Source organism: Hemicordylus capensis, chromosome 1 (assembly GCF_027244095.1).
Source record: "Hemicordylus capensis ecotype Gifberg chromosome 1, rHemCap1.1.pri, whole genome shotgun sequence".
In the NCBI taxonomy this organism is placed as follows: domain Eukaryota; kingdom Metazoa; phylum Chordata; class Lepidosauria; order Squamata; family Cordylidae; genus Hemicordylus; species Hemicordylus capensis.
The window spans coordinates 275,678,654-275,688,272 of NC_069657.1; the positions used below are offsets into that span (position 1 = coordinate 275,678,654).

The 9,619-nt window shown below is 43.6% G+C and overlaps 1 long non-coding RNA gene across 2 annotated transcripts; it reads right to left on the minus strand.

Annotated features, from left to right (window-relative positions):
* Positions 1–1,422: 1,422 nt before the first annotated feature.
* Positions 1,423–7,717, minus strand: LOC128348695 (uncharacterized). Of its 2 annotated transcripts, none has more exons than XR_008318263.1 (4): positions 7,472–7,717; positions 6,214–6,326; positions 2,803–2,918; positions 1,423–1,777 (listed from the first exon to the last, which is right to left on the minus strand). It is a non-coding gene; the product is annotated as an uncharacterized LOC128348695 (long non-coding RNA). The 2 variants fall into 2 exon arrangements; XR_008318262.1 differs by having other exon boundaries at positions 3,577–6,326.
* Positions 7,718–9,619: the final 1,902 nt, after the last annotated feature.

The window sequence follows — 9,619 nt, forward strand, 5'->3', positions numbered from 1 at the left end:
TGAGTAGCTTAGTCCTCATAATGACAACCTGAGATTCCCCTGCTGAGTGAACAAAACAGAGAGAGAATCAACAATAGCAAGCTCATCTTGTATAAATATATTTTGAATTATAGTTAAATCTAGCAACAACCATTACGTGTGACAGTAAGAACTGCTATGTATTCACTAGCTATAAAAAAATAATAATGCCACCGGGGAGGGGGCAGCGGGAGGCACCTTTCACTCTAAATTACTAGGTGCTGACCACTCCTCTTGCCGCCCCTGAAAGCTGCTGTGAGCAGTGGCCCACTGCCCAACACCTGCTGTGGTGGAGGATCAGCTCTGCCATTCAGCTCGCAGAGGCCATTTGCATTACCAGCAAATGGCCTCCACGCATGTCTGGAGGCCAGCTGAGTGGAGGGGCCAATCCTCTGCCTCAGCAGGTGTTGGGCGGCGTGCTGCTGCTCACAACAGTTTTCAGGTGCGGTGGGAGGAGGAGAGGTAAGCACCTAGTAATTTAGAGTTAAAGGTGCCTCCCCCCGCCGGGCCCACAGTGGCCCACACCAACTGCCACTGTATATTGGGAGTACACACTGCCCTCTGCCATAAAGACCCATCAATATACATTAGTTTTCAGACTGGTGTTAATTGATAGAATACAAGGGGAAAGGTCGAGATATCTTTAATGTAGTTGTCCTTTAGTTGATGCTTTTCTGGTTGAGGGACCTGCTAAAATTGACAGCTGTCAAATTCATATTTTCAATAACTAGGTCATGCAATTGCAGCTAGGTTTTCTTTCAAAGTGGTTTCAGAAGGACACGTATACCATAATATGTAGATGTTCTAATCATATTCAAGGCCAGTCATCTATAATCCCAGACTTGACACCAGGGAGCCATGGCGCCTAGAAATGTAACTGTAATGCCTAGACTTGGATATGGCTTGAGTCCAAGGTATTTAAGACAATACCTTCTTCTCCATGAACCCTGCTGCCTGCCAAGATAATAGGGGAGGTCCGGTTGCAGCTGCCACTGGCTCATTTGGTGGCAACCCAAAACTCAGCCTTTTCTAGGCTGCACTTCCAAACAAAATTAGATTCTCCCCATCTCTGGATGTTTTAAAGAAAAATCTGAAAACATACCTCTTTAATCAGACTTTAGGTCCCCAAGTCTCCCTCTCTCTCTCTCTCTCTCTCTCTCTCTCTCTCTCTCTCTCTCTCTCTCTCTCTCTCTCTCACACACACACACACACACACACACACACACTTCAAACTTTAAAACCTTAGGGTTTATATATATACCTTAGGGTATATATACACTGTTTTAATGGATTTAATGTTTTAATTGGTTTTTGTGTTTTGAAATTGCAAGTTGCCCAGATATTTGTATATGAGGCAGTATTAAAAAGTACTGAATAAATAATAAAACATATTCAGAGATAGAATTATTTAATGAAATTTTTATTTGTCCGAGGCAGCTCCGTTCCAAGTATGTTACTTGTAAAGGGACAGAATGAGGCCGATTTAACTCCCTCCACAATGTCTGTCACAAAATCCAGTAATTTTGTCAAGTGTCTGTTGCTGGCTCCTGGATCCAAAGAAAATTTGTCAAGACGTTTGCTAAGCAGGTGTGTCATCTGATAAATATTTAAATGGCATCACAAATGTCTGTATGAAATCATCCTTGGTCTTCTTACAGTTCTTACAATTCTTTAAGTCTTCTCTTCCATGTGATCCCGTCTTTTCCCCCCAGGTATAGAAAATCTGGATAGCTTTCTGTGAGATGATCTGGTTACATAGCTGGATAGTTGGAAAGTTGCAGATTACTATAGTTGAGATTTACAGAGGGCATATATGCAATCAGCCCTACCTGGGCTTGCACAGCCCTACCCGGAGTGCTGGGATCAGGCCCAATTCTGGCACTGCCCTACCAGGCAGCCCAAGTTTTCTATCCAGGCTTTTACTGATGTGGAAGGGCATGAGCATGCCCTTTTACCCCAGTACCTGGTCATATCAGTGCTCAGGCTGCCTGCAGCCCAAGCATTCATAGAGTTGTGCGGCTAGAGCATCCGGCAGTGGAGAAATCCTCCAATGTACCACACTCCTTGTGCGGTCCATTGTGGGATTTCTGGAAGCCAGGCTGCTTTTCCCCGTCTCCAGAATGCTGCACCACTCCCAGCAGCACAGCTCGTGTAGGCGCATGAGTGGCATGGAAGAAGAAGGTGCCCGGATCATCTGGGGAGAAATTAGGTGTGATCCTGCCTTTCCCTCCACCCTCCCCAGCCCCACACAGTCGGGTCATGTGAACGACCTTACAGTTTCACAGAACAGGTTACATGCAGCAGCAGGTTCTCATGTGCCACAGCCAAAGTGATGGCTTTTATTGCTCTCCAGTATTAGTCTGCTATTCCCTGACCTATGACATGGGAAGGAATTCAAATAGATTTTGAGTAGCCAGTCCCTGGACTCACCAGTCAAAGCACATAGCAGGCCTATGGCTGGCTCTGATTTACATGGGTTGCTATGTAACATGCACTCATCCTAGTCTGGAGGTGGTGCGTTTGAAATGAAAAAGCTTGCTTTTGTACACGAGTGTGCATTTTCTGAAAAAGCCCAGTTCTCCTCATTTGCCATCTCTGCTAAGCCACCCCATACCACTTAATTCATATACCCATCAAAAGAAGCAGGAGTGTCTAAATATCCTATCCCCAGAAGAGTCTGCTGCACATCTCGATTATCGTGTTAGAGATGCACAGTGGCAATGTTAAAGAAAAACAAATTCTAATAATAAGCATGCTGTCCTAAATTTGATCAAATTTACTCACTTCCCAAGGTCTTTAAAGAGCTTTCAGGATAAAAGCAGGCTGTAGATTAGAAATAATGTCAAGGATGAAGCTTTTGGGCACTGCACGTCTTCAGAGATTTCCATACAAAATGATTTCTGTAAAAATTGGTTCATTTGTTGCTCATGTCTTTATATTCAAGCTCAAATCTGGCACATTTGCTCATTCTACGGGAAGCAGACCTGTCACCTTAGTTTCCAGCTAGTTCTTACATAACTCACCAAGTGAATATATTTCATCTTAATTCGGAGCTGTAGATCTGCTCTCTTTGTTTAAAGGAGCAATAATATGCCATACACTGAAAGACCAATGCTGTTACATAACTGAAATGAATAGTTTTTGCAAGACAGCTTAAGGTCAAAAGTGTCAGTTCAGTATATGATGAATGAAGCTCTTTCTACCTACGTGCTGAATCTATTCTGTAGAATTCATTTATTTAGTTTATCCAAATAGAGAATAATGCTAAAAATACTATGAGTATCTCATTAAGCTTTTTCTTATGAGGTAAATCACAGCTGGTAATCAAAAGATGTTTTAATTTTAGATGCATTCAGTCTTAATTCATTTTGTGTGTGTTAAGATTTAAAATAAACAAAAACTATTTAAGTTTAAACCTATATTTTGGCAAGACAATCTACTTACTCCAATTGAATAAGACATTTTTTCTCTCTCTCCTTGCGGCATTTCATCCAGAGCCTGTCCATAATGTTTAGAAGTAATTATTGATTGATTTTAAAATACATATATCCCACTTACCTGGTTGGAAGAAAACAACCAAAGTACCTCATAAGAAAAAGAAAATATAGTTTTTAAAAATACAATGAAACCATCAATAACAATAAACTGAAAATAGCAGAAAACAATAATATAGGAGGAGGGGCAAGGCAGGCAGCAACATGATCTCACTCTTACTCTCTGAAACAAGAAGGGGTAAACACCATATTGAGAGGCTAGGAATGCCACTCCCCTCCCCCCACGCCGGGGTGGTGGTCATGACAACAGAGCAATACATTTGTCAGATTTGGCAACCGTGGCAGAGAGGCACACAGAAATATTTGCTGTTGAAGGAGCATCCATTATGCTTTGGTCTTGTCCTCGTTCTATTCTCTTGATTGATCTTTCCTCTTTCTTGCTTTCCTGTCCTTGCTGGCAGGAAAGGGACAATTGAGCCATAATTATAGGCAAAGATGACTGGTTGGCAGGTGACTTTTTATTTTGAAAACTCAAAAGTGTGATGACTTGGCATTCTTGAGACAGGTAGGGAATGAATGTTCTCCCTTTGAAAACAGGCAATAATGAATTTTACCTCAGTCCAGGTTGTGCACAGGGCGGGTCAAATAAGATTGTTAGGTGCGAAGGGACAGGAATACTGAGTTTCCCAAAGTTGCCATTATGGTGAACTTTGAAGGCACCCTGACCTATAGGTCAACTAAACAAAACATGTTGAGGCAAATCAAGTCATAGAAGAATACATTTCACTGAGATTATGGGTATTTTTGCAAGTCAACTATGTTTGCACATGAATTATGTGAACCTTGAACTATGTGACATTTGAACCCCAGGATGTTTTTTAACCCTAAAAGGCCAAACCTTTCATGCTCATTATCTGTTATCTGCAGGTTTTGTTTACTGGGGTGACAGTGACAATGTCGTAAATGGACAAAATTATAGAATTAAAAACCAACAATTAATGTACTTTTTTGAGCTTCTTGGTGTACAGAAGTACTCCATGACAGCCAGAGATGGTTTAAAAAGCTTCCCATATGGTAACTGACATTAAAATATCCATTGAAGGGGTAGAAAGGAGCAACTTCTTTTCTATTAGATTTTTCTTTCTTTAACTAAGTTTGCAGACTAAGAAAAGTCTGCAGGGTGTGCTGCTTGATTCCCTCCTCCTGCAAACAGTATTTTTATTTTTAGTGTGCCCATTTTAAGAAATATTATACATAGCTATTACGAAGCAGTGCTAATGAGGCTTAAAGATCCATATTAAAGTATCAGCAGTGCGGTGCATACTTCCAGTACTGCAGTACAGAGCCCCAGCCAAGGACGGACTTGAATGACGGATGCATCAATGAATAATTAACAGAAGAAGCTTTATCAGTGTGATATGTAAAATACTATCCCTCAACAGGATCTGCAGTTTTGATGCAATACTTCCTTTTAATTTCATTTCTTCAGGGAGATGATCGATTATATATAAAGAAGAATCAAAATGTATGGGATAGCCTTTCTCAACTGAATTAATGCAACAAAGTGATTTCAAGGTCATCTTCTCTTATTCCTGAATAGGGGCAGGAATGATTCCCTGAACTGAGCTTCTCATAAAAACATAAGAACAGCCCTGCTGGATCAGGCTCAAAGCCTATCTAGTCCAGCATCCTGTTTCACTCAATGGCTCAACAGATGCCTCTGGGAAGCCCACAGGCAAGAGTTATGTGCACGCCCTCTCTCTTGTTGTTGCTCCCCTGCAACTGGTATTTAGAGGTATCTTGCTATTTAGAGGTATCACTTAGTCTGAGCCTCTTAGTCTATAGCCCTCAGATTAGTAGAGGTGTGCACAAAACCTGGACACAAATCTAACTGGACTCGAGCTCAACAAGGTTTGGTCCAGTTTTGTGCATGTCAAGCCAGGCCCCAGTTCAGCTTGAGTCTGAACTGGTTTGGGCCCAGCTCGAGGGGGGTGGCGAAAATAGTGTCACTTGGGCTGTCTCCTGCCCACTTCCTCCTCCTGGGCCATAGGCAGGCCAGAACACTCCTCAAATAGCGCATAATGGACATAGAGCACCAAGCTGACCTAGGCATGGTTCCAGACTTCCATGTCTCAGAAAGTATAAGATACATAGCTACACCTGCTGTTTACCATACGCAGCTTGAGGTTCCCAATCACAGAAAAGCCTTCACCTTGTCCCTCTTTGCTGCCCTCCCCTCAACTGTACTAGATGGAAGATACAGGAAGATCCCCTCAGAATTAGGGATGTGTGAATCGATTCAAGTACAAAATGATTCGTAGCAAAATCTTCCTGTTTTGGGAGATTTGTGGACAAATTAAATCACCCCTGTGCTAGCTGACGAGATTCAGGTTCAAAACAAATCGCCCAGATTTTGGACTCGAAAAATTAACAGATTCAGACCTCCATGTTCTGGCGATCTCACTTTCTCCATTTTGTGTTAGGAATTTTTTTTTGAAAATCCCAACCCTCCCAAGCTTCAGATTGGCGACTTACAGTGTACAACGACTGGGTGGCGATTCCCCCCTGGTTCCAGATTGGCTCATTTCCATTCAAATCTTGTGTTGCCCATGGTGACTGACCCCACATTGCCTAGGAGAAGGGTCAGAGAAAGTACAAGGGTGGGGGATTTTAAAATGTACTTAAGGAGACAGCCAGTTACCGTTCTGCCTTTCTGTCTCCTGGGAGAAGAGAGCGAGCGAGCCAGAGGAGCTTAGCTTTGCTTTGCCTTGCCTGTCTCCTGGAGTGGATTCTCTGCTTTTTGTTCCTGCTGTCCTGATTGAGGAAAAGAGAAGAGAATTTTTTGTCACCCCCTTCCTGCTGCTGGGAGAATCACTGCCTGTGCCTGCTGTCTGTGCGAATCGATTTGGGTAGAAAACAATTTGTACCCAAATCTACCTGTTTTGGGAGATTTGTGGACAAAACAAATCACTCCTGTGCTAGCTGGCCAGATTTGGACCCAAAACAAATTAGGGGTGATTCAATTCGGGTACAAATAGAATTGAAAAAATCAATTCATGCATATACCTACTCAGAATGTCTGTGTCCATGTGACAGTGGGCAAGTTGAAACCACAGAGCATGTCCTTCTTCATTGCCCATTCTACAGAGACTCTGTCTCCCATAATATCCTCATTCACCCATAACTGACTAGGTTACCAATCTGCCCTGATCAATTCAACACCTCCATATTATTCTCTGACTGCAACCGCTCTACAACATACAACGTTGCTAAGTTCTATGCAGCTGTGTGCAAGATTTGCCGGACTCTGACGAATAAGTAAATGCCAGTAAATGCTAACTAGACCTGATGTAGCACAGAGCCCCACCTTTAACCTACAGACCATTTACAATTTCATAGTTTTCAATTTTAATTTTACAATGGTTTAAAAAAACAAAACAAAACTCTAAAGCAGGCCTGCTCAACTTCGGCCCTCCTGCAGATGTTGGCCTACAACTCCCATAATTCCTGGCTATTGGCTGCTGTGGCTGAGAATTATGGGAGTTGTAGTCCAAAAACAGCTAGGGGGCCTAAGTTGAGCAGGCCTGCTCTAAAGCCTTTTACTTATAGATTTTAGCTTTCCCACGGTTTTAAATGTTTTAACACATACAGTTTTAATCTCTTTCAGACTGTAAACCTTTTAGTCCCCTAGTGTAACACTGCAACTGCTGATTCACGGTGCTTACAGTTTCTGTGCTCTGGCTGCCTTACGATGGCTAAAGACTGTAATACAGTCTTTATAAACCTTATAGGTTCTAACCATTTGGCAATTTTATAGCCTTCTTACTGTTTATACTCCCTCAATCTTAATAGCTTTCAACACCTGCCAATGTTATGTTTTCTTGCCTTATGCTGGTAAAAGACCATAAAAAAGTTATTGCTTGCTTGCTTGAATATTAGAATACAATTGATTTTATTACCATGCTTCCTGTCTTCTGTTCCAATGAATATCCTCGACTGTTTGAGGTTGACAATCCAGCCTGCTCTTCTGAGTGAATAACCCCATAAGGTTCAAGCTCTGTAGGATTAGGAAACTATCCTTGATCTCTTGAAACAGAACCCCCCAAATTATTGCAGCTACTTAAGTGGGATGTGTCACCATTGAGGTGGGTGTGGCTGTCAGGGTGGGCATAGCTATGGAGGCTGTCATGAAGAGCATCTGCACTTCTGCATTTGCAACTAGACCACTGCTGCTAGCAGACAAAATTAGCAAGGCTATGTGAATGAATGCATGAGTACAATAGCACATATTTATCAATCATTTTTGCAATGTGGTAACCACCTGCTTGGTGTCACAGGGTTGTTCCTCTGACTTCAGGAAGTGGAGGGGCCTTAGAGTGACTGGAGGAGGGTTACATCGCCCTGCAAACCTCCCTTGGCCTTGGACAACCTTCTTCCCAGACCTGGTGTGGTGATGGACCCAGATCTCCCACAGGTTTTCAGTCCTCTCATCCCTGGCTGCCACTGTCACTTTTAAATAACCTCCATAGCCTCTCCAAGCTCCACCTCCTCCACTAAACCAAATCCTTTATTGCTGCCATACACCCCAACCCCAATCATTTCTTTCCCCAGTGTCATTGGAAGGAGTCACTCTTTGCTGTGCTGCAGCATTCATGAGGCTCTGTTGTCACTGTCTTGCTCTGCCAGACTGCTGGCTTCCTGGCTGCTCCCACTCTGTGCTGTGGGCAGTGGCATTGCTCTGCTCTCTGCTGGCTCCTGCGTGGCATCTCTAGGTAAAGGTAACAGGGCTCATGGGATGGGAGGATGCACCAACATGCAAATTATCTAACAGTGCAAGAGAGTACACTAGACAGAAAAGGCATTCTGCTTCTGCTTCTTCTGCTTCTGATAGCCGTAATCTCCAAGAGGTCTGCATGGAAATGCAAGGTTCTAAGCATGGAAGGGCTCTTTGAGATATTCCTTCTTGGAGATATTCCTTCTCCAGGAAAGGCACTGCCTGCTCCCGAATCAGAGCTTTGTCTGGTTCTGAATTTAGAGCAATGCAGGGTCCTGAGCACATTGCCTTACTCTGTATTTTCCTGCCTTAAGCCAGGCTGGATAGCCAGGAAGGGACCTGGGATTAATAGAAAAGGGCTATAAGGAGACCCAGTGTTGCACAGAGGACAGAATGTAGGAATTGGGTTGGAAAGATTCAGGGACAGTTGAAAACTCTGCTATAAAATTCAGAGCAGGGATGCTCACTATTTTTCAAGTGGGTGCCACTTTGGCAAACAACAACAACAACAACAACCTTTCAGTGTGAGAGCCGTTTCCCATCACATTGACCTCTGCACTGTGCTTTCTGTGCTTCCCCCTTTAAGATAAAAGAATCTTAATTGAGCCCCTGCTCCATCATGGAAGGTGTGGACAGACCTCTGGGAAGTGTAGTCTTTCTAAATATTTCCCCCATAGAGCTCTGTGAGGAAAGCACTGGGAAAGATTACACTGCCTTCCAAGAGGGCTCTGTTTCCCTTAAAGGAACCTCACTGATGCTGGGCAAAGTGCAGCACTGCTTGGTGGGAAGAGTCACCTCCATGTGGTGCTGGAGAGGTTGTGTGGAGTATTAAGCTTTGACCAAAGCTTCACACAGGCCCAATAAAAAAATTGATCAGGGAATTGGTGGAGGTTTCCATCAACCCTAAAGACACAGAGGAACCAAGAAAACTGGAGGTGCCTTGCAAAGAATAAAGGAAGGTTCTAATATACTTTTTGTATAAGATTATGAATAGTAAAAGCAGGGGCGGAGCCACCATTGGGCAAATGGGTTCAAAGAACCTGGGCTGCCACCAATCAGGGGCCGCGAGTGGGGCCCCAGACATGCCCCCTGCATCTGACATCAGACACGGGGGCATTATTTTGGACACAAACGGGGCTGCGCGCTCCTTTTTTGGAGCCGAAATAGGCCCACGCTGCATTGGCAGCGTGGTCGGAGTGACTCTTCCTGACTTAAAGGCAGGGAGAGCTGTTCCTGGTCTTGCTGCCAACACAGTGGGGCCGATCGATCTCCCTCCCAAACAGGGCCGCGTGGCCCCGTTTAGGAGAGAGATCGGCCGACGCTGTATTGGTTG